At 41.0% G+C, this 24,315-nt stretch overlaps 1 protein-coding gene across 4 annotated transcripts in view; it reads left to right on the top strand.

Annotated features, from left to right (window-relative positions):
- LOC115448874 (sodium channel protein 60E) overlaps nucleotides 1-24,315 on the top strand; it is a 134,669-nt gene that overhangs the window by 61,612 nt on the left and 48,742 nt on the right. The window lies entirely within an intron of this gene.

Genomic DNA, 24,315 nt, shown 5'->3' on the forward strand with positions numbered 1-24,315 from the left:
TTTATATTGAATTGTTGTTTTCTAGGCGTTCAATGTTTGTCAACGTGTTAAAAGTAGAACTGTTTACATTCTTTCTAGGTGTTTGCGACTCTGTCTATGTGTTAAAAGTCCCACTGTTTACTTTCTGGATAAAATTACATTGTTTTCCTATGTGGAAAATTTTATACAATTATTTTTATTTTGGGTTTAGGTTAACAATTTTCACTATTTCTTACATTTGTAATACTTACTAGTAACAAAAAATAACACAACAAATTTATCATTCAAGATCATCCTGAATCATCAGAATAATAATCGTGCTAAGTCAAAATTAAATTAAAAGCTATTTGAAATGGGAAAACCCACCTTCAAACACAATCTCCTGAATTAGGAAGTTTCAAAGATATAATCAAATTATCCAAGTCGTGAGCGTCATAATCGAGGGACATTGTTCACATAATGCGGCGGATTGTAGTCGGGCCACGCGTCGACACTTTGCGATCCTTCGCGGGTCGCATACTTGACATTGCTCCCTGCTAGGTTACAATGCTTGGAGATATTAACTTAGTTTTCATTAAGTATAACGTAAACGTGTAAGTTATGGTTTTCTTAGAAGACAATTGAGTTTTGAAATCTAGCTAATCTTAGGGGCTTACGGGACATACTTCACAAATTACGGATCGCATAGTTAATGGGTTTTAGCAGATCTTTTGCATGCTTTTCCAGAACTAGCATTTTACGATTTAAAATAGTGGAATGACTTCTTTTCATTTAAACTACTAAAAGTTGTTTCATTGACATTATTAGATTCCGATATCTATATTTTCTTCAATAGATATATATTAATTAATTATTAAATGACGAAAAAAATACTTATTAGACCCTTCTAGCCGAATTGTGCCCAATGCGACCAATGTCAACTCAGATCAGCCAGTAGATATTATAGTGTACAAGACTGTGTGCAATACACAAGTGTACTCTCTGTTCGGTCACGCTCATATAAGTCCAATGACACGGCAATCCGACATGACCGGCGAGAGATGAGACGCGAGACAAACGGCCTTTTTTTTTTTTTTTTTTTTTTTTTTTACGTAGGTAAATCGTCAGTTGACTATCTCCCGCCTTGGGATGGGCGGGAGGGCGTGTCAGACTTTTACCGACTAAGAACCTACGGTGTTCCCATCCTTTGCCTATGTGCCTAGGTCCAAGATCCGGTGGCATTGAGACCTAGGCAGGCACCGGCCCTAAAGGGCCCCGCAAATTACTCTGACACTGCTCTTCGAGGCGCGCGTGGAACACTACGCGCCGAACACACGGGCCGTTGGGGTGTTTCGGGCGACGGGCTACCCAATGCTCGTCACCCGACGGTCCGCGCCTACGGAGGCCGACGATCCTCAGCAGACGTTCGACGCCCGCGTCTTGTGCGTCTGCCGTGGCGGATGGGACGTTGGGCGCTTTGGCGCCGTATCCGCTCCGCCACCTCCTTTGCGAGCATCACGTCCTCGCAGAAGGAGGTGACTGCGTCCCACTCTCTCGCCCCGGAGCATGGCTTCTACCAGGCCCCGACGCGAGAGGTCTCCGCCACCGATGGCCGTTGAGAGAACACGGCGGGGCTCAGCCCAAGCTGGGCACACCTCCACCGTATGCTCCACCGTGTCCTCCGGCCGATCCGCACAGTAAAAACACGCGGGCGTATCCTCCACCCGGATCCGATACAGGTACCTGCCGAAGCAGCCGTGACCGGTCAGTACCTGCGTCGTCCGGAATGAGAGGAGACGCCGTGACGTCTCGTCAGCCACACCTCGAAGAGGGGACTTACCGCCGCTATCGTGGCGTGCCCAGCCAAGGGTTGCGACAGTCGTTGTCGCCATTCCGCCATGAGGTTCTGCCGGAGCTCCGTCCGCCGCGCGGCAATTTGTCACGGTAGCGGAGCTACGCCCCGGCTATGCGCCTCCCCGCGCCTCACATATAGTGACGCAAGGACCTTCGCCTCGAGACCCCATGGCGGTAGTCCGGCAAGGAGGCCCGCCGCCTCGCAGGAGATCGTGCGGTATCCCCGTATCAGCCGTATGGCCATCGCTCTTTGTGGCGCGTTCAGAAAGCGGCCTTGCCGCCGCGCCACAGCTGCGGACCATACGGGGGCACCGTACAGGGCCATGGACCGCACGACTCCTGCGTAGAGCCGCCGGCAGGGAGCATTTGGCCCCCCCAGGTTTGGCAAAAGACGCCGCATTATGCAGGTGAAATTTACCAACCTGGGAGCCAAAAGGCGGATGTGCTCCTTGAAGTTCCACCGGCTGTCGAGGACGAGTCCCAGGTACTTCATCGTCGACCCGACGCCGATGTGAACCCCTCCTGCCGTGATCTGGAGACCCGGAGGTGGCGCGTTCCCCCGGCCATGAAAGCACATGGCCTCGGATTTGTGCAGCGCCACCTCGAGTCCCAGTTGCCGGATTCTCTCAACGACTGTCGCAACCCCAATTGTAGCCGCGTCGACCGCCGCCTGATGCGACCCCCCGTGAGCCAAAACTAGCGTGTCGTCAGCGTAGCATACCACGCTGACGCCGCTCGGGAGGTCGGTGCGCAGCACCAGTCGTATCCGATGTTCCACAAGAGCGGCCCCAGAACCGAACCCTGCGGAACACCGCACGACATCTCTCGCCTGATCCATTCCCCTTGGCGACCGGGGTAAATGACGGCCCTATCCGTCAAGTAGGCCCCGACAACGCGACGGAGGTAGGCCGGCACCCGGTGATACCGGAGTGCCTCCCTGATACAACTCCAGGGCAGGGTATTAAAGGCATTGGCGATGTCAAGCGACACCGCCAAGACGACCCTACCCCGGGAAACAGCATCCCCGTCGCGAGAGACCTCACGCGCATGATGGCATCCACAGTAGAGCGCCCTCTGCGGAAGCCAAATTGGCTGTCCGCAAGATCCGGCCCAGCCCTCGTCAGGTGCTCGACGAGGCGGTCTGAAATAACTCTTTCGAAGAGCTTGCCCACCTCGTCGAGCAGGACGATGGGCCGGTATGCGGACGGACTGTCCGCGGGGCGCCCATGCTTCGCGATGAGGACCAGTTTCCCCGTCTTCCAACGAAGTGGAAACTGGCCCCTCTCCAAACATGCCGTGAGGAACCTCTGAAGTCGAGGCCCGAGAGCCCCCAAGGCCAGGACCCAGGCTTTTCCAGGCAAGCCGTCGGGCCCTGAGGCGGTGTTCTTGGCCTTCATCTTGGCCACCGCCACCCTCAAGTCTACCCCGGTCACCGCGGGAACAGTGACGTCGTCGTCGTGGTCCATGCCGGGCGCCGCCGGGGGCGGAGCCATGGGCGGAGGAGCGTGCTCCCCGGAGCTTACTCCGCACCATTTTGAAAGGACGTCCCCACGGGTCTGCGTCAAGAGACTCCAGCAACTCCTGGTGGGCGCGATTCTTAGACTCTAGAATCGCGCCCAAGAGAGCGTCTTTGCGTCTCTGTACCCCTGGTATAGCTCCGCCTCTCGAGCCACCGCATCCACAGGCCGGATGCGGATTTGGCGGTACCTGGTGTACCGGCGTCGCGCGGCATAGCACGCCGCCTGGAGCGATGCCAGCTCCCGCGACCACCAGTACACCTTGCGCCGCGCTTGGCTTCGGCGGACTCGGGGCATTGCCGAGTCGCAGACAGAGGACATAGCCTCCCGGAACCAGTCGGCCTCGTTATTCACATCGTCCGGCCTGACCGGTGCTTGCACCCAGGACTGGACGATGGAGGCTTCCAGGAGGAGCTCCCTGTCCAGCTGTCTCAACGCCCAACGTGGACCACTTGGGGCCCGTCGGACTGGCGCGCTCGAGGGATCGGTGGAGACGTCGAACCGGATATACCGGTGGTCCGACATCGTCTCCACCGCCTCCATTACTCGCCAGTCGACAACACGCTGCGACAATGCGGGGCTGGCAAACGAAATGTCCACCACGGACTCACCCCGCATCCGCACACACGTGGCGACGGAACCCCTGTTGAGGACGTCCAGGCCAACCTCCAAGGCCCAGTCCTCAACCATTCGCCCCCGTACATCCGTGTACCGGGAACCCCAAGCCTGGCTCTTGGCGTTGAAGTCCCCCAGCACGACGACGGGAAGCGAACCGTACTCGACGACGACGTCACTCAGCTCCCTGAGGGAGTTGTGGAACTCGGCGAGAGTTCGGCTCGGAGAGAAGTAGCACCCCACTACGACTATCCCTCCGAACCGAGCTGCGACACAACCCTGGCCCCTCTTCACCCGCTCGTGGGTCGGGGGTACCGGCGGCGGCCGACGCGATGATGGCCACTGAGCCGCTCAGGTCCTCCACCCAGTCATTCCTGGGCGGGACAAAGTACGGCTCGGAGACCACGGCGATATTAATCGACCACCGCGCCATGCTCTGGAGCAAGAGATCCTGAGCTCTGGCGCAGTGGTTTATGTTCGCCTGGAGAAAGCGCAATGGGGCCATTAATGGCATTCCATTGCGCTCTCTCCAGAAGTAGCAGCGGCAGCGCTAGCGGGGAGCCGCGGCGGAAGCGGCAGTGGAGGCCGTGGGCCGGCGTTTGCCCCGGTATTGGCGGGAGCGGCGCAGGCTCTACTCCCCGCCCGGTGTTCGGCTGGCTTGCCAACCGCCGCACAGGCTAAGCAGTGCGGCTTGTCGGCGGTGCACGAGCCGATTTTATGACCGGGCTGACCGCAGCGGAAGCACAACGCGCTGCGGTCGACCTCCGAGGTGCACCTTACCCCGACGTGATGTCCGGTCTGACATCGGTAACACCTCAGAGGCTGGGGCTCGAGCAGCTTAACCTGCGCCGACACCCAGCCCACCAAAAGCTCCTCCGGCCCTCAGCCACCACTTTGGCCGCCGTCACGGGGCAACTGACCGTGATGGCCAGCATACCCGCATAGTCGGGACGTAGGGCTCCCGGCTTCAGCTCTTCAGCTGAGCATCCCGTGGTCCCGACAATGGCGGCCACCACTTCCTCCACTGTGACGGAGTCATCCAGACCCGATATGCGCAAGCTTACGCTCTTTACGGGTCTAGACACTCTAGCCTCGGCCGCATCAAACGCCGCCCGTAGCTTTGCAGCTAGGGCGTCCGCGACCGGGCCACTACTAGCTCCCGGGAGCTCGAGTTTCCGGGCTCCGGTTGCGGTTACTCTTAACCGCAACCCCCCAGCAATCCCAAGCTCCGCGGGGTTGATTAACCCCTTTGCCTTGGAAAGGAGGTCCGCGTATGTCACGCCCTTCTTTACCGCTTCCGGCTGTAGTGTGACGACTACAGCTGCGGACTTCGGGGCGCGAAGCATATTGGCGACGCTCTCTCCTTGGCGCGCTGCCGCTGCGCCTCTCTTTGGCCCCCACCACTGTCCAGCCGGCATCATCAGCAGGCAAGAGAGTAGGTGGGGGAGCCGTCTCTGCCAGCTCCGCCGGCTTCGCCGCTCTCCGCGCAGCCTTCGCCTTTTTGGGCTTATCTGCTGCGAGCGTCCTCTGGGAGGCCGGAGGCGGAGGCGGCGGAGACGACGACGACGGCTTCGTTGGCCTCGTGGATGGCCCTGAGTTTTGGCTCGTCGGGCCGGACGTCCCCGGCGTGGGTTGCGGAGCCGCGGCGGCCGCGTAGGACGCAGCCTTCTTGGAGCCCGCCAGAGGTGGCCGGAGGACAATGCCCTCCAGAACCGCGAACCGGGCAGAGAGGGCACCGATCTCCTGGCGGATGCCCTCTCGTATCAGGCTCAGGAGTTGTTGCCTGCCCGCCGGCTGCACCGCACTCACCTCTGGAGGCGTCTCTACAGGACGAGAGGACTGAACGAGGGCTGAGGCCCGGCTGGACTTGAGTTCCGCGTTCTCCCTAGAGAGACGCTCAACCTCCGTCGATAGCCGGGCGATATCGGCCCTCATCCCCTCGTTACCCGACTCGGGTTCCGACTCCAAGAAGGTGGCCGCTGCTGCCGCCATAATGGAGGCCGCGGCCTCTTGCGCAGCCTTCTCTTTCGAGGACCGCAATTTCTTTTGGCGGACACTCGCAATCGCCGCCATCACGACCTCCTCAAATTTGGCCCTTTTCTTCTCGGCCTTTTGAGGTCGTGCGGCGATCGGGTGCCGCCCTCCTCGGCGAGCTTCCCGCTGTCCCTCGCTTCTTTGAGGGCCCGACCCTTCACCTTCGCTCCGCGAGACGCGGAGTGGGATCCGCCCGTTTCCGGGGAGCGACGCACGAAGCCTTTGCCTCGCCGCCCTCGGAGGACGTATCCCCGATCCTGCACCTGATCCGCTTCCGGAATGGCTCCGCCGCTGCCGTCTTGATCTCCATAGATCTGGTGCCCGCGACTGAGCTCCATCCGCTAACCATGCTGGATGCTGAGTCAGAGTCTGACCCAGCACCCCGCGTTCGCTCTTCGGCCGCGACTTCATCACGCGGACGTTCCCCACCTTGGGAGTTCGCCCGCGCGATTCCTCGGCGGACTGTTTGTCCCCTACGGGACGTGGGCCTCCTCGGCACCTATTGGTCCTGGCTCCTTCTTTCTCCTCCCCCTGTGCGTCTTTAGTTTTAATTTGTGATTCCATTTTTGTTCCCACGAGTAAAAACTTTGTGTACTGGCTCAAAATACTGTGGTTCGCACTAGCGACTAAATCAAGCTACCCATTAGCCAAGCTTACAACCCCCCTCACGGTGCGCCGCCGCTTGGGGATTTGGGGTAATTTTTTATAGAGGATTTCTTCCTCGCGGTCCAGGCAGTTAAGCCAGTGAACCCTCGGTCCCCGTAGATCAAGTGTGTCTGACGCTTACGCCAGAGACACTTGATCATGTTTGGGGTTACGAGATTTGGCGGCGGCGAAAGAGGGACCACTCCCCCTTTCGCCAGCCCGGTGACAGGGTTAGTGAACACCGAGCCCGCTACTACTCCCTCGCTTACCCCTTATTTCAGGGGCAAGCGACCTCTACTGGTGCGGTCTCTGCGGCAGTAGTGCCGCAAGGACCGCATCGACCACGCCCACTCGACCACGTGGTCGTACTCCTCCCTACCTCCCATCATGGACTCTGCTAGCGCAGAGCGCCATATGGGGAGGCCATCAGGCTATCCCCCCAGCCCCACCCGGCAGAAAGTTAGCCACAGCCAACAATCCCTCCTTTCCCGCCCCCCGCGGAGAGATTATTGACTGTGCCCAGGGTGCACCGGCCCGACGACTGACCTTCCCCCCGGACGTATCCATAAGGGACCGACAGCAATCGGACACGCGTGGAGGTTTTCTGCGTTGCACCCCAGACCAACGGCCTTATGTGCTTTCTGAGGTCCCGGGGTATTACATCGCCAACTTCCTGATTGTGCTCTACACTCGGTAATTATGAAGATCGAAATGCCCAGTCGTAATTATATTTAACGCCAGGAGTTCAAACCTAAGACAAGCAGTCATTTAACTTACAGTATTAATCGCTCAAATACTATAAAATACGGTAAGCCTAATGACCGATAAATATAATAATTTCCAATATTTACGTACCGTACTTTGAATACTGAGGTAACTAGCACATAACTCATTCCTCTAGTTCTATTTGTATATTCTAATTCAAGGAAGCTATCAAACCTATTTAAAGCCATTCAAGTTGTTTATTCAAGCCGTGACGCGAAGTAACTGAATAGGAAAGAATGAAACACTCGCTCACGCCTTTTAACTCCGAAAGGGTAGGCAGAGGCGCAATTAGTGCACCTATTTTGCGCCGTGTGTATTCCGGTCCTTGATGTGATAAAGAGCAAGCCTATCGCCATAATATTAAAAATAAAATTAGCCCTGTATTATATACTGTCCCACTGCTGGGTACGGGCCTCCTCTAATACTGAAGGGATAGTGCACCACGCGGCCCTAGTGCGGATTGGTAGACTTCACACACCCTCAAAATTCCTATAAAGAACTTCTCAGGTGTATAGGTTTCTTCACGATTTTTTCCTTGACCGTTAAAGAAAGCGATCATGTATAAAGAATACACGCATAATTTTAGAAGTCAGAGGTGCGTGCCTTTGTGTTTTGAACCCGCGGACATTCGTCTCAGCAGTCCGTTTCACAACCAACTTATCTATCGCGGTTTAGTATACATTAATTTTGTAAATAATAAATACGAGTCATCGAAGATTGTTGGATGTTTGTTAGAAGTAAAACAGAAACGGTTGAACGAAACTATTGAACTATTTCCATAAAAATGTATTGACTTAACCACGGAATTAAAAGTAATATGGAATACGTAACGATATAACTTTTACACACAATAAATGATAAAACAATTGCTAATATTAATTCCACTATCTATCGGCAATTTACAATCGACAAATGTAAGTTTGTAAAGTCGAATACTAAATCTGTCTCGCGCGAACTTGAATTAAATTTTGCCCGATTTAGCTCTCATTGTGTATACAATCTTGTCTCTCTTACTGACGCTTTCCGAGTCGCTGGCTCCCTAACTACATGTATTCGTGTTTTTGCAAAATGAAATGACTTTTAAATGTGATTTTGTGATTTTATTTTACATTTTTGATATTGATGTTACCGTTATTTCATAGCTTCTGTTTACGTTTTTATGATACCTATTTAGAAATAGTTTTAATATAATCTAATAGTTCTAAAGTTATATAGAGTGGACATTGGGAAGATTGTCATACAAAAATTTTGCGCTTATACGATAGTTAATCTATATTTTTTCATATCGTGATTTGCATGTTTTAATGGGCGTATTAATATTTTCACTGTAAATGTGTTATTTTTGTATCTATATTTAAGGCCACTGTGATATTTTATCTCACAGACATTTTAAATAAGACGATGACTTATTATCAATTTTAATAATTTTTGAGCACAAATTTGGCTCTGATGCCGACCTATAACTGATTACACTGTTTAATGTCTTTGAATATAATAGAATAAAACATTTAAACTGCATGCATTGCGCTTATAAATATAAAAACTACAGCAAAATTACTATTTGAATAGATGAGAATACACAAACTGCCGACTAAATTACATGTCGAGGTATCATGTGCTTATTCCAGCTATTTGTCGCTAACGATACCATTTCTACGTCATAAGTGCAAGTAAGCAGATTATGATTGATCCATCCATCACGAACGAGGGCCATGGATATTTGAACTATCATGCTAATCAATGGCGTGCAAAGAATAAAGCTGTTACAAATTGATGGGATCTTTATCGACCCAATTAGGGGAAAGGATGTGTAAAATCATTAGTAAGCCAATGTTTTCATGGCGAAAAGTTCGTATAGAAATTCATATTCCATATTTGAATAATTAAGACATTCCTTTTATAAATATCTTTTTTTTTGTAATTTTAATGGCTTGGGCAAAGGAATATTGAACCTTTTAACAATAATATTTTTGAATTCTTTTAAAAAGTTTATATATTGAGAAATAGTTATTAGGTTTGCTACTGATATCTTTTTTAACATTTCTAAGCCATCATCATTTTTCGTCAATCCTTTTTTCGAAATAAAAAAAACTAAATGTCCAATTACAATGTAAAACTTTTTAAAATGATAGTTAATTTATATAAGTTGATATTTCATACCTATATAACTATTTATTAAGCATTTCTTTATTTTATTTTATTATTTAAAAGGATATTATCAATTAATATCCTTTTTATGTAATTGACTATTTATTGTCAGATTTAACTATAGTTTAACATATTTGAACCTGAGTTAACAACAATATTTAAAAAAATATAAAACATTCCATCTTATGACATACAATTATTTCTCTCTTTTATTCCTTTAAGAAGACTGTACAAAGGAAACACTATCTTTGTGCTGGGGCCTTATTCTCTATCCCGCACGTTATTTTGACAGTGTGTAACAAGCACGTAACACAACGCATCATGTTTAGGACTATAGAAATTTGACTTACAGAATACCATTCCACGCACATTTCTCGAAGATAACATGACACGGCCGCGTTACGCGTTTACACTATCGTACAGAATAAGGGCCCTGTCTTTGATCTAATCTCTAGTGTTTCGTTTATGACATAGAGTATATATTTTTTTACTTTTTTAAATTAACATGCATTAAGAATATTATATAATATTCTCCCCCTTTCTATTAATATGAATATTGTAAATTTTATGTTTATAATTTACTAATATCCTTTCATATTATAAAAAAAAACTGTCCCGTATGTCTATCTTAACGCAATAAACTCAAAAACTGCCGAAAAGATTTCGATGAAACTTGGCGAGGAGATTGTTCAAGACCCTTATAATTCATAGGCTACTTTTTTATTAAATTAAAATTTAAATTTATAACGAGATTTTTCTGCAAAAACATTTTCATGTGGGCGCATCCACGAGTAAATGCTTGTATTCAAATAAAAAAAAAACATAACATTATTTATTATAAACAGTATAGTTCAGATACTGGTTACCAATTTCGGAATCGCTGCCTATTAAAAAAGAAAACATCGCAATAACATGATTATTAATTTAGTATATCACAACATTCTTAGTAATAATCTTTATATTCCTTCTATATATCTAATAGCCAAATGTTTACTAAGTAATAAAATATAATATTATGGTTTTAACGAGCTACCGATTTCTATCCACTCGTAAAGGTCAGAGGGGAATAGAGGTTGGCAACGAAATATTATCTTGTGACATTTATTGTGTTCTTTGTTATATTTTTTTATTTACATGGTTTTGGTTTATGTCTAAGAAACAATTATTGGGGTTGGTTTTTATTTAGTTCATTTAAAAGCTAAATTTAATACCTTTAAGGCACCGAATAATTTACTTTTCTATCTATTTAGTCGGCGGAAATATAATTAATTAATTTTCATCAAAATTTTGAAGTAGATTTTCAATTTCATGACCTAAAAACTCAAATGGTATTTGCATAATTTATTTTTGAGTATTATGTGAGCTAATATTACAAAATGTATTATAGCGAAAAATATAAGACCTAATTAATCGGCAGAATGAAATATAACTACACATAACACACAGAAATAAAGTAAAGACTAAGATAAGATTGGCTATACGGTAGCGTCAAAGTAGTTGAAACAGCTGACAATTTTACTAGACAGAAAGAATTTTGGCAAGCGTCTTCCGTACTGCAGTATCTTAAAGTTAACAAAATTCAAGATGCCGCTTCAACTTAAGCGAACATTTTAACTGAATGCCAACAATACGGCAGCATTTACATATGGTATTTCTCGAAACAAATTAAAGAATCCAACAAAAGTTTCTTAATATAATTTTTTCCGTACACAACCCCGCTGACATAGTTACAAAGTTAGCCCGGTCAAGTTAACCCGTTATAGGCAATGCGGTATTTTTTCACCACGCACAACCGACTAGGGGTATTTTATCGTGCGATCAACAGGTTATATTGATTGAAGCGGGCTGAGCTGTCGGTCTGTTGGACCGACATATTTAGTTGTTACGGACACGTACCCGGCTTTATTTTCTTTCTCATTTTTATGTCGGATATTTTAGGTTGTTTCAAAATAATATTAAAAAACTGTATTGTCTATTCAAGTTTTTACTTTTAAATATTGGATTATAGGTATTTCCCATAGCATTTAATATAATTTCGTTATATTATTGTGCCTTCCGATTATCATCGTGCATATTAAATAGTTAAGAAGTTTGCATTTGATTTGTTTTTAACTTTTAAATTAATTAACGAAATTTATTTTATTTAGAATCCCGTCCTAATCCTCCGCAAACAGCCTTCACAAATATAAAAACGGCAACCACGACATCATAAAACGCAAAATAATTTTAATTCATAAGCCTTTTCACACATTTGCGTTAAAAGAGCTCGTTAATCCACATTTTTGCGGACGGTGTCACCATGTAAACAAAGTCCTGAGTGGTAACATTGTATTTTCGCCCACGCATTAAATTATTTAGTGATGTTTCACAAGTTATGGGCCTTGAATGTAGACACCTGAGTCCTCGCTACTAAGAGTAACAGAACTGGCTTAAATAGGCCAGGGTACCTAAATATATCATATTTATTATTACTATTTGGGTTTATTAATGAAGTTATACAATACAATACACTGACATTAATGTCCAGATACTAAGGAATAGCAAGGCGTTTTATATTTTTAATTGAATACTACTTTGGTAGAATTGCTTTATTATCATTTTTATAACATCTCGAAATCAATTTTCAAAGGTTAACTCTTTCGTCGTCATTCACCTAAAATAGTATCACAGCTACGAAAATAGATTGATAACTTATTCACAAATTTTTTAAGCCAGATTTTTTTACAAACCTTATCCCATATACTCCTATTTTTAGTACATAAACATCCAGGTGTCTCCGTTCAATCACTCCCGGTGCGACAGCCATAAATAAAGTTTGCTAAGAGAGAACAAACAAGGCCAATATACGACACACCGCTGTACCTATTCCTTAACCTTTAGAATTATTTGTGTTACATCTGGAAGGATGGATAGGGTTAAGTATTATAGATAAAATACAGTGGAATGTTATTTAGGTTCCCATTCTTTGTTACAAATGGAAATTGATTAGCTTTTAGCCGAGAAATTAACTTCATTATAAAATTAAAGATATTTGGCAATGAATCCATTACAACCAGTTATATATTCCTGATCTTTCACCAGCTCGTAATTCAATAAGTCGAGTTCGCGACAACTAGATTATCATTCAGTGTCTCACAAGTTAATTGACTTAAATCAAATTAGGCTGTAGATTTATGTCATGTAAACCTATCTACTCATACTGGTGGTAGGTCTTTCATATGGGAGAGTCCGCTTGGGGAGGTACTAACGCAATGTCTATTTCTGCCGTCAAGCAGCAGTGTGTAGTCACTATTGTGTACCGTTTTGAAGAACATTGTAGCCACTGTAACTACTGGACATAATAAGACTTAACATCTCATGTCTCAGGATGGCGAGCGCAGTGGAATATCAAACAATAATTTCAAAATTTGTAATTCAAGGTTGGATGGTGTTTCTATGTTTATGGTTATGGGCGATCGTATCACTAACCAACAGGCGAACGGCAAGCTCATCTCGTCGTTAAAAGCAATAAAAAACATTACAGTTGTTTTTGTCAATAAATTCTAATGGGTCGTAATATTAGTTCTTATAAGTTATAGTTAACTAAGGAATAGTGTAAAGATAACATAATAAAATATTGGTGTATGGAATATTATACAGCTTTAAAAAATATACTATGTAATATAAACTCAAGCGGATTGCCAAAACTTTACAAAAACGGAAACAGTATTAATTCGCCAATCTGTAGGTAACTACAAAAGCAATGTACAGCTAAGAGCTGCGATTTGTAAATCTAGCAAATGAGGTAATTGATTCGTTCATCCGGCAAAACCGTTTTAGATCGCTCGATTGCTCAATACGTAAGCCCTCGGGGCATCAGCCGGCCACGTCCGTATCACGGGCTCGATTACCAACTATATTCCGGATAAATGTCAGATTATACCGGCCATCGGCAGCTTGCGGTCGCCTGACACGCCACGCTCCGCCGCAGGTTAGCTGTCAATTCGACATGACAGATTGAGATACCGCTTTTTTGAGGTTATTAGATTTTATAACACAAATGAATTTGTTTTTTTTTTATTAGGAATTATTTTTATAGCACACATAAATTTATTTTTGTAATTGTTTGCGAATGAATATTCACTTATACGGAAGTAAGTTCAACCATTATTTTAGAACTTTATGAACAAAATTAATTCAGGTTAAAATCCGTTCACCTGTCTGGAAAGCGCAGATATTTCAACCGTGTAGTAGCCTGAAGGAATATTAATTAATTTCGTAAACTAACCTCAAATTGAAAACATAAAAAATGGATTGTTTCTTTTAATTTCACACTGTATACAACTTCCAATTGATCGGACGAACCGTTTACAACTTCTTATTGATCGGGGATAAATTGTGGAGTATTTCACAATAACATAGCCATAAATATAAATATGCGTGAAACGTTACTCAATATGACCCTAAATTACATTTTGTACATTTTTAAAATATCAGTTGTTTTAAATTTCCTTTAAAGCGCATTGTCTTTTGGTGCCTTCATCCGTCATTAAGTCTTTATTTCTAATTCCTCGCTCATTACTACCAAGAACGGAAAACAATCCAATTTCGGTGGCGAATTAGGCAAGTTTCCACTCGAAGGGCGGTCTGCACAGAGACACTTTGCCTTTATTGTGGCTAACAAAACAGTCCCTAACTCTCGTTACATTACGCAAATACACCGAGCCTAATTAAATATGTTTTGTGCTGATATAAAAGATTTTAATTAACATTATTTTTTTCTTTCTTTGATAGTAGGGTATACGGTGTTTTGGGCGTTGTTTTTGTTTTTAAATGTTATTTGTTTTATGTTTACCGTGTTTGGTTTCTGTGTGTTTCTGATGAAGAAGTTGATTTCTTTATAATAATATGTTATATATAAATCTTTAATTATTTATGTGCACTTTTCCAGCAATTTTAGGCCGTAACTTAACGATTTACTCTGTAGACTTCGTCTTGTGAACGAATATAGGAAAAGAATCAATATAAAAAAGGAAGTTTTATATTTGGCGATAGTAAATATAGTTTAAAATATTGTGCAGCAGCATGACATGAAAATAAGCCTTTGTCAGTCCATCGTGTTACGTGAAGTGGAAGGAACTACAGCTCTCCATGTTGGCGAATATTTACATCTCGGAAAACTATTTTATAATGTTTAAGATATTCATCATTTCTATAGGATATAGTAGGTTTGTTTTCATATGACCAACAGATTTTGCTTTCGCGTAATATGATATTCAAGTATGATATTCAGGTAAATAAAAAGGGAGGTCGAAAGTAAATTGTTTAATCATTTCAATATATTAGGATTATGAACATCCGCTAGTTCAATGGGAAGTTTAGTGATTTTTTACCAAAAGTGTGTCGCTTCTCATAATAATAAGGTATCGTTAAATAATATAACAAAATCACAGTTTAAAGAGAACGTTCATTCATACGTATAAATATTGAACCACTGTGGTTGAGACGCAGTGCTCAAATATGTGAGTGGAAGTGATTGAGTGTGTACTTCAATGACATAGGTTAATATGGAACTTACATGCTTGAATTTATTCAAGAGACATGACATAATTTAGTTTCATATATGAGGTTCCATATAACTATCGCGCAGACTGTTAACTTGTAGCCGGATATCACTACACCAGTGTTGAAGGGTCCATAGAACCTGATTCCTGCCGGCTTCTTTTTAAGTAGATTTTATGTAGAATCTAAGTATCATTAGAACGATTTACAAACCGCATTCATGCGTATTAGTACCTATATGTTGTGTCGAGTTCCATTTTGGAAAATTTTTACTTCCGCCACTGCACACGTTTATATGAAACTGACAGTTATAATAATATCAGCCCTGTATTATATACTTGCCCACTGCTGAGCACGGGCCTCCTCTACTACTGAGAGGGATTAGGCCTTAGTCCACCATGCTGGCCTCGTGCGGATTGGTAGACTACACACACCTTCGAAATTCCCATAGAGAACTTCTCAGATGTGCAGGTTTCCTCACGATGTTTTCCTTCACCGTTAAAGCAAACGATAAATTCACAAAGAATACACACATGATTTTAAAAAAGTCAGAGGTGTGTGCCCACGGAATTTGAACCTGCGAACATTCGTCTCGGCAGTCCGTTCCGCACCCAACTAGGCTATCGCCGCTTAAACTGTAACTGACAGTTACTTCAGCAATTTAAATGCTAGTTTATGAGTAGCGTAGTGTTAACAAGTTGAAAAGTTGCAAGCATCTTATCAAAGCTTCTGCAAGACACCTAGATTAATCAGCCTAAACAGCTTCGTTAGAACGACAGAATTTTGTTTATTCTTTGAAATATATAAAATTATCTTCAACAAAAATACAGGGTTTTTTCGACATTGCGTTAATAAATGCAAACGTTAGCACGTCTTCTTAGATGTAACATGTTATAATAAGTTAATTGAGCGTTAAATGTAAAATGTAAAAGTGTAAGTTACGAATAAAATAAATATCAATAAAAAGTAATTTTAATTTTACGCGCTCTAATACCGCTACTACTACTCTAAAATAATTTACCGCAGCGACAACATAACCCTTTCAATCAGAAATACACAAACGCCATATTCATACTTAACTACAAAATCAAAAAAAAATTTACTAAAACCGGGATTTTTTGTGAAAATTTTCATTATTATAGAGGTGAAGACGAGTGTGTGGCTTCATTTTGTAACGCAATATCATAATTACCCTGTATACGTACGTGTCTTAAAACATGCTCTCATTTAAACAGGTCAAAGGGTTCACGTTTACTTTTTCCGCTCTGTTTACGAATAAAAACCGTTGTAAGTTGCCAGATTTATTCTTGCAGGTCTCGAGCTACAGTTGTTCAAGTTGGCAAAAAGCCGGAATAAAAAGACGTTCTTATTTCTTCTGCGCAATTACTAACTAAGTTATTGCGCACGTGCCCGGTGAGATAGTGTCAGCATGTGTTAGGAATGATACCCTTGGTTATTCATGTTGCTAAAATGAGAATTCGTTATTTTATCTAGGGTTCAATTTTGAGGTTATGTTTCTTATAGCTATGAGCAATTGGACAATTTAGACAAATAGAGGAAGTGAAGAGTTGAAAGGTTATTAAGTATGGTCTTTGGAGGATAAAATGTTAAATCAATAAGTATAGATTTAAAATTCTATCCTCGAAAGATAAAGAATGTGACCAAAATCATTAAAACAATAGAACAATAGGTAGGTACAAATAATCTGTATTTGTTAAACATGGAAGCATTAAAAATATCGAACTATTCTTTTTACATCAGGCTCCTAAAAACTCCGAACCCGCACACCGCCAGGTTGAGTCTACACGTCCAACCGTGACATTAAACAACGCCTCGAATCTTGCTGAAAAATATATTATCCACGCCGTGTCAAGTCGTAACTCATTTCTTTATACGCTTACAAGATTTAAATCAGACAAACCTCTTACCTTCCAGCTAGTTCCTTTCCTTTATTAGATTTGTTCGTGAAAGTACATAAATAAGGATCCTGGAATTTATGATCATAAAACTCCAACGTGAACGAAAGGTAGCCAATGCGTTACTAGAATCACGGCGTTCGTCGTCTGTAATATTTATAGAGGATAATGTACTGAATAGTGTTACAATTAAGTGTTATTTTTGTTGGATTATATTTATTTTTTAGTTTATAAAAAAATTCAGAAGCTAGGGATTCAAAATTAAAACAAGTAATGTCTTGAAACAACTTATTATTCAAGTCGACTGCTCTTTACGAGTCTCGAACTCAGAATCAAAGTGCTCAGAATGCTCTCCGCCTCAACCGTTTGCTAACTATATAAAGTAAAATCGAGTCAAAACACTTCCTTTTTTTAAAAAATAAATTTAGTCGACCTAGTCAATTGACTTTCTTAAAATTATTAAAACAGTCAATTGACTTACTTTATAAATTATTGAAATCTTACGCTCCTATTTCTTGTTATTTAATTGAATATATAAATATCATGAAAATATCAATAATACTACTCAATTCATAATAATATAACAAGTTATAACCTAATATTTTATTAGATATTTATTAATAAGATATTCTCGAGTTTTTTTTTATTAATGTAGACCTACAGTGATTAGTTAATAATTCTAAGTTTTTTTTTAAATGTAAGTCAACATAAATAAATTGTACTATTTACTAGTTATAATTTGCACGCCGCATAGGCCAAACTTGATTGGACACTCGATATTTACATTGAACAACCAATTTATAGTCTAATCGTACTAATTTATACTCATGTTTATAATTAAAGAAATATGAATTTGAATTCAGGTATAAAACCTGCATGTTTTCGTGAAAATATTTGTTATTAATGGATGATTTTTCGCACAATGTAAGAGGTAATAGCGAGTATTTGGTTTAATTTGTAAACGCAATGTAAAAATGATAGTCTAAGATCCCGCTGCAGAATTAGTGCGCCCATCGAGTATATGTTAAAAACTACATTCTTACACATATTTATGCTTAGAAGAATATATATCTACTAGTTTGCCTATTAAAACTTGGCCGCAAATATTTTTAATTAAATGATTGTTAATTGATTTTTCGGAAAACATTTCATTCATTTGTTTTTCAAATAAAATATCGTCCACTTCATGACAATACACATAAAGACTCTGAAAAACCACGGTTGCCGTTGCGCACTTGGCCGCACCTCTTCGCAGCCAGGTGTAAGCAGGTATGACTATGATACATTTACTCGTTCATAATGTATATTTATTAGCTATACATCAAATTAAAGCTGAATTTTTTCTGTTGATCATGATACACGGTTGCCTAATTAAATCTGGCCGCAAATAAGGGTTGCCGACTCTTAAAAATGATAAATATTGAAGGTAGAGTGAAAGAGAGCTAGCGCGTTATATTACCAGTCAGAAAAGAATAACATACATAGCATGTAGTTAAAAACATTAAACGCTTCAAAACAAAATAATGAAAAATTTATGAAAAAAATTAAAGGTTTCGACTCAATGCACATTCCACCGTGTTGGAAATCTTTGAAACAAAAGTTGTTGCGGACGATCTTTATTAATTCAATGTGGTTAAATGCTACTGAGCCGAATTGTATCATGTACCTACAGCGCGGAAAATAATGGCTGGCAACTATTAGATGGTTGTCTAAAACCAACATGGTTTCTGGGAGATTCAGCTCCAATGCAAGTTGAAAATGTTCTCTGTGATTCCACGAACAAATCTTCCGATAATGACGATGATTATGATATTTCTAGCGATGAAAGTTATGAAAGTGATAGCTTCTATGATAGTGAAAATGAAAGCTCTGATGGTTCAGATTTTTAAATAAAATTTACGGATAGATAAGATACGTTTGTTTAATTTTTGAGTTACTTAAATGCTTCATTTATATGTAATAAGTTATTGAATACTTGAATAAAATATAATATTTACTCAAACAGTACTTGCACAATAAAATTTTATTTTACGTGAGTAACCCTAATTTTATTTTTAATGGATAGTAATTTAATGTGGTAATCTTTACATTTATCATTTTGAGAAGACTTTTTTTTGGAGTATTTATTAAGTTGTATCTACTATTGTTTTAACTGGTGGTTGAGAACACGATTATCAGGCGTATGCGCAATGGCTCAAAAGTGTCGTACAGCTAGTACCCGCTATCCTTTTCTGACTGGTAATATTACGCGCTAGCTCTCTTCCACTCTACCTTCAATATTTATCATTTTTAAGAGTCGGCAACCCTTATTTGCGGCTAGATTTAATTAGGCAACCGTGTATCATGATCAACAGAAAAAATTCAGCTTTAATTTGATGTATAGCTAATAAATATACATTATGAACGAGTAAATGTATCATAGTCATACCTGCTTACACCTGGCTGCGAAGAGGTGCGGCCAAGTGCGCAACGGCAACCGTGGTTTTTCAGAGTCTTTATGTGTATTGTCATGAAGTGGACGCTATTTTATTTGAAAAACAAATGAATGAAATGTTTTCCGAAAAATCAATTAACAATAATTTAATTAAAAATATTTGCGGCCAAGTTTTAATAGGCAACCTAGTAGATATACTTAGTCTGGCCATAAATACTGTTACACTTAATTATAAAAAAATATTACATTTGAATTTCGAATCTGTCATTTTTATACGATTGTTCATTGTGTTTTCTCATTTTGGCGCCAATACATTGTAAAATATTTTGCGATATTAAAATGGTGTGGGGTGATAAAGAGAACCGAATCGCTGTGATAGCATTACACAAAGTAGGTATGGAGCCAAATGCAATTTTTAAAACTCTCCATACACTTGGTATTAGTAAAATGTTTGTGTACCGGGCTATTAATAGGTACAATGAGACCTCCTCTGTTTGTGACAGAAAAAGATCTGGCCGTCCACGTAGTGTTCGTACGAAAAAGGTGGTCAAAGCAGTAAGGGAAAGAATTCGAAGAAATCCTGTCCGAAAGCAAAAGATTTTATCTCGGGAAATGAAGATAGCACCTAGAACCATGTCGCGTATTTTAAAAGATGACTTAGGACTTGCAGCCTATAAGAGACGCACTGGCCATTTCTTAACTGATAATTTAAAGAAGAATAGGGTGGTAAAATCGAAACAACTACTGAAGCGGTACGCAAAGGGAGGTTACAGAAAAATTTTGTTTACGGATGAGAAAATTTTTACAATTGAGCAACATTTTAACAAACAAAATGACCGTATTTATGCTCAAAGCTCTAAGGAAGCTTCCCAATTAGTCGACAGAGTGCAACGTGGACATTATCCGACTTCAGTGATGGTTTGGTGGGGTGTTAGCTATGAAGGAGTGACTGAGCCATATTTTTTGTGAAAAAGGTATCAAAACATCGGCACAAGTGTATCAAGATACCATTCTTGAGAAGGTAGTTAAGCCCCTTAACATCACCATGTTCAATAACCAAGTATGGTCCTTCCAGCAAGACTCGGCGCCGGGTCATAAAGCTCGGTCCACGCAGTCTTGGTTGGAATCGAACGTTTCGGACTTCATCAGAGCTGAAGACTGGCCGTCGTCTAGTCCCGATCTTAATCCGCTGGATTATGATTTGTGGTCAGTTTTAGAGAGTACAGCTTGCTCTAAACGCCATGATAATTTGAGTCCCTAAAACAATCTATACGATTGGCAGTGAAGAATTTTCCCATGGAAAGAGTGCGTGCTTCTATTGATAACTGGCCTCATCGTTTAAAGGACTGTATTGCAGCCAATGGAGACCACTTCGAATAAGCTTTTTATATTTTTAATTGTTTTATATTTATGTATTAAACTGACACACTGTAAAAGTAATAAATGTTATTTGCAGTTAACAATTTTCTTTTTTCTTTATTACAATATTTATGGCAAGACTAGGTATATTCTTCTAAGCATAAATATGTGTAAGAATGTAGTTTTTAACATGTACTCGATGAGTGCACTAATTGTGCAGTGGGATCTCGTACTATGACGCTAAATATACATTGTAAAGTTTTTATTACGAACAAAACGTCACACTATAAGTATAAACATCCCGTGACATCCAATAGAACGGAAAGCAATTATTTTCGTTCAAACACGCCTTGTTCCATACAAGTCAATTTATCAAATTCTCCCAAAGTAATTACCGCTGCACCTCGACGGCAACCAGTGAGTGCGCTCACTAACTCATATTTTAACTTTATTATCCACTAGCGTCTTGCATTTTATCATGATAATATTTGAAATAAACTGGAAATGGATAGTCATCTGTAAGTGTTGAAATAGCTAAGTGTTTTAGAAGTTTATGGATTTATGAAAAGTATTTGAAGGTTTTAGTTGAATTATTTTAGGAGAAATCAAAGACCTTATTAATGACGTTAAATGAACATTCTTTGTCATTATATTCTAGGTGATTTAGATTGTAAATTGGTCGCCTACGATACGGTCCAAAGGCTAATGTAGAGATTAAGGTCTTGTCCTATAATCTCAATTAAATTTTATTAATATCTTAGAAGTAGTTTTATTTCATAAGGAAAATTGTACTTTTGGAAAATAAAATAAATTTGATTTCTTGGCGAATGATGTGTGAAAAGAACTGTTCTTTAACAGTCTACCGATAGATAGCCTCGAACGGAGAAGATGGAAATCAAAAGTCGTCAAGAAACAGAATTTTCTTCACATGTAAACGTTACTTAAGAGTTTAAAGTTCGTAATCTCCGGCTAAATCCATTACCACAACGTTTTGGATACGCTTTTATTATTTACAAATTGTTCGCTTCAAGAATTAACTCGCTAATTACTGTTTCAGCAGAATCATAAAGCATTAATCGCCGAGGTTTATATTTACGTATCGTAACATTAATAAAGTGACTTGGCAAAGTTGAGTGGCACAAAATGCTCTGTCAAGCGGGATTTAGTCCCTTGGTTGTGACGGATTGGCTGGGCTTATACTATGACAAATTTATCATGAGCCATCTGCGATATCGCCAGCTGTTACACTCATGGATCTTCGTAATTTTGACGCTTTGGATCCGAGCGTGTAACATTAATAAAATATCAATCAAAATTGAGCTTTAAGATAAAGCAGTAAAGTGTGATTCTGGATAAGCGATGATGAAGTTGACAAACTTTATAGATTGTCAGATATTTGTTTATAAGTCCAAAAGTCTGTTGGAGGACCGTGTAACGAGCCTTCGGAGCATTAAATTGGGCAAACTGTTCGCTTTATAAGCTGTTGACGTTGTTTTATTATTTTCAAACGGTTATTTTGTTTGTCTCAATTGTCAAAAGTTTCTGGTTTCATTCAAGTAAGTATATGGTCAGAGTAATGAATAAGAATCCACGATTAGGCTATAGATGAATAATCTAATAGCAATTAGCAAATAGTGATAGCAAACAATTTACTGTGTGTAATGCTTTTTGATTTATATTTTGCTGATATCCGTAGACTTTATTTTTAAAAGTAGAGATAAAAATATAAAGAAAAATTTGTATGAAGTATAGAAATTTATATGATATTCTTATATTTTCGAATTATGTACGTGGGATAATGGCAAAAAATATTATAGGGAAAATATTTTTGCAATTATTTCATGCCGTTAATAAATAGCAATTAGATATACTCAATCATGGAGTTGAAATCTACACTAACATAAAAGGCTAAAGAGTTTATTTGAAAGCGCTACTCTTAGGAACTACCAAATCAATTTTTCACTAATGGGAACCTACATTACTCCTGCGTGCTACTTTTTATCCCGATAAAACAAAAAGCGGGAGTTTTATCCCGGAAAAACTTTTCCACGCGGGGGGAGCTGCGAGCAAAAGCTAGTAAATAGTATAGTCACCGCCACACAATATTTTAATTACTTATAGTAATTAATTACCATAAGAGGTCAATAAAACAGCGCTGATTAAATAAAAAATACCATTCACGATTAAAACATCATTAAAATAAATAAATAAAACACAAAAAATGGCTATATCGCACGTCTTCTGAATTTTGATTGTATCCTATCCGATTATAATGAAGTCAGGCGCGGGGTCTCATCAAAAATGTATTTTGTGAAAACGTCTGATGCCTCATAATGGTTCTGTGGAAATGTGCTAAGTTTTAAGTGGATAGTAAAGTAAAGCTAGCTCTTAATGTAACTTCAAAATATCCTTAGTAAGATATTCATACCAAGATGAGTGAATTTTTGGACTACCCTAATGTTGTTCTTGTTGCTGTATTAAAGGCGGAATAAATAATTTCGAACTACGTTCTGGACGGACTGCCTTAGTGGCGCAGTTGTATTACGGAACGACTGCAGTGCTGAGGTTTCAGGTCCGGCAAAGTGATACTGGGATTTTCTACTCAGTGTCAGCCAGGAGTCCGGAATTTATGCCTAATATGGCGAGGTTCGCCCCCTATCACATTATGGGACGAAATATGTATGGCGGGAAGTAGGTTCCTACACCTTCGGGGATTGAAGGCGTCAGTGTGTGTAGGTACTAGAAGATATAACCATTCATATTGTGTTCAAATAAGTATTATAATATTTGGATCTATTTTGCCTTGGTCTTTTGATGATGTGGTTTGTTGACAAAGAAGTTCTAAATTTATTTCTAGGGCAGGTGACCTAGTGATGACCTCACTATTATCATGTCATCATATTAAGCAGGGAAAAAAACGCTGCGTATTGTCAAGATGAAGCTCAGCTTACTGCATCTTGATTGAAATAAAAAAATGGATATCGGTCGTATAATAAATTACAGCTAATACCTTTGAATTCCATTGAAAATCACATTTGTCATTAGCGATAGTGTTCTAATTACTTTTAATATAATAGCCATTGGGACAGCCTCCACGCTGCGGGCGTTGAGCCAACTCTGATATAAGGATCCACACATATTTGTTACAAGTCTAACCGCCTTAGAATTGTAATTAATTAGCATTCTTGGTATTTGAACCCCATAGGACCTGTTTCCCGTATTCTTGATACTTACAACCCACCACTCAAAAATTTCACAGTACTCCTGGCACTTATAACCTATCATTCAACATAATCTCAGTATGAAGTCACGACCCCTAAGCGTGATTGGTGGGTGTTTATTATTTACTAGCTTTTGAAAGCTGTTTTACTCTCGTGTAAGTATTTCTGGAAAACAAGTAAGCAAAATTAAAGTCGGAAACTGGAATGGACTGGAATCGAAAATCGGAAACGGAATATTTTTTTAATCATCGCACAGAGCCTGTGTTGCTGAGAATTTATGTATTGCTGTATTGTTGAGTACTGATATT

This window comes from Manduca sexta, chromosome 16 (assembly GCF_014839805.1).
Source record: "Manduca sexta isolate Smith_Timp_Sample1 chromosome 16, JHU_Msex_v1.0, whole genome shotgun sequence".
Taxonomy (NCBI): Eukaryota; Metazoa; Arthropoda; class Insecta; order Lepidoptera; family Sphingidae; genus Manduca; species Manduca sexta.